This window comes from Phodopus roborovskii, unplaced genomic scaffold, assembly GCF_943737965.1.
Source record: "Phodopus roborovskii unplaced genomic scaffold, PHOROB, whole genome shotgun sequence".
Taxonomy (NCBI): Eukaryota; Metazoa; Chordata; class Mammalia; order Rodentia; family Cricetidae; genus Phodopus; species Phodopus roborovskii.
Window position 1 is genome coordinate 33,943,218 of NW_026126409.1, and position 2,360 is coordinate 33,945,577.

The following is a 2,360-nucleotide window of genomic DNA, read 5'->3' on the forward strand; positions in this document are numbered from 1 at the left end:
ATCAGTCTTGTTACTGAAGACACTATTTCCTTGAAGTCATATATCTCCTCTGGCTCTTAAAATTGTTCTACTACCTCTTCTACATAGATCTCTAGTCTTGAGGGGAAGGCTTTGATGAAGCTATCCCATTTAGGAAAGGAGTGTGTTATAGAATATTAATTTAAAGTGTGTTACTATTGTTTATACTCAATTTGTTTAATAGTGCAAAGATGTGTTCGATTAAATAAAATTCACCTGTGGTCAGGAAGCTGGGTCAGCAATCAGCTGAGAGGAAGTTGTAGAGTGGAATTAGGTGGAAAAGGGTCATAAGGAGAGGCAGGAAGGAGCATGGGGACTTCTTACGAGACCCAGGGAGGTGAGCTAAGTGAGCTGCTTGCTATTCAGCCTCTCTGGGAAGCAGGATTCTGCCTCAACCTCTGAGTCTTGAGTTCTTTAGCAGGACAGAGCTTTGAATAACTTTTCTTAGTAGCTTTGAAAAAGTGGGTGCCTGAGGGAACAGAATTCTGTTCGTAAGTCTCTCAGTTTCTGTATTTTCCAATTCCTAGCTATTATGAGTAAAGCAGCAATATTATCATCTTCTATAAGAAAAGGATACTCTGATAGGCCTTAGTGAGGCATTAATCTTTGGTTATAGCAGTATATTATTAGCAGTCTTGCTATTGCTATGTTCCTTTTGCAGAATAATAGTGTTAGGTTTCCCCCTAGGTCCATGACCTATCATGATTCAGATTCTTGGCCATTTTTTCATTGTCAGGTATAGGTTCCATCTTATAGAGTGGGCCTTAAATCAACTCAGAAAGTGTCTGATTATACCCCCATTACAGTTGCACCACTAATGCACTAGTATATCTTGCAGGTAGGTTTCTGTTGTAGGTTACAGATTGCTAGGAGGTTTTGATGATTACCTTTTACCTCCAGTAGCATGCAAAGATCCTTCCAGTACCATAAAAACTAGTCAGTAAGGTGAAATTAATAATCAGACACATGGTGAATTTCTTCATGTTTAATGATTTGTGTTATAGTCTCAAATAGGACCTGTGGTGATTTGAATGTAATTGGCCCCATAAGCTCATAGAGAGTGGCACTATTAGGAAGTGTGGCCTTGTTGGAGGAAGTGTGTCCTTGTGGGAATGGGATTTAGATGTCTCCTATGCTCTCAAGCTACACCTACTTCAGTTCACTTCATTTTGACTGCCAATCAAGATGTAAATTCTCAGCTCTTTCTCAAGCACCATGCCTGTCTGCATGCCAGCATGTTTCCTGCTATGATGATAATGGACTGAACCTCTGAAACTGTAAGTCAACCAATTAAAAAAAAATTATAAGAGTTGCTGTGGTTATGGTGCCTCTTCACAGCAATTGAAACCCTAACGAAGATATGGCCCTACCATAAGTTTGGAACCCACCATAAAAGAGTAACAACTCCTTTGACAATAGCCTGTGATGTTGGAGGTTTCATGAAGCTCCTTGGACCAAAAACTCAAAAGGATGTAACCCACTCTTACCACTAGAGGTATTACTTGGTGGCATATGGTGGTGATATCTAGTTGGGGAATTGGCTGCCCTAATGTTTGATGACTCAATTTAGACTCCTTCAATATATATACATTTTAGGGAGTTTCTACAATAGTAGGCTTCTGCTTCTAAACGGTTTTTCAAATGCCCTTAATGTTACCTATCCATACCCACATTCCTTCCCGTTAGCCCTCTCTCTTCCATCTCCCTCCCCACTTGACTATCCTACTCCAGTTTCACCTTTCTATTTCTATAACAATATATTTTATTCTCCCTTCCTTCAGAGATCCAATCCCTCCCTTTACTCTCTCTTATTAGGTACTTGGCCTCTGTAGTTTTTCTGATTGTAGTACTCATACTAAAGGCATAAAAATAATCACCTGCATATAAAAGATAACATAAAATATTTGTTTTTTTCGTATCTGGGTTACCTCACTCAGAATGATTTTTTTCTAACTTGATCCATTCACCTGAACATATCGTACTTTCACTTTTCTTAACATCTGACTAATATCCCATTGTTTAAATGTACCATTTTTATTATGATTTGATGGACATCAAGGCTCTTTCCAATGCTTGGCTGTTATGAATGAAGCAAAAATGAACATGAATTAGAATGTGTTTGTAATGGGATCTAGAGTGCTTTGGGTATGTGACCATGAGTGGCATAGCTTGATCTTGAGGATCTGATCCAAGCTTCCTTAGGAACCATCAACCTGATTTCCATAGTGGCTATACAATTTTGCATTCCCACCAGCAATGAATAAGCATTCCCTATTCCTCACATGATGTGTTCTCATTCCTCAGCATGAGCTGTCATCTGTTTTATTGATCTTGGCTGTTCT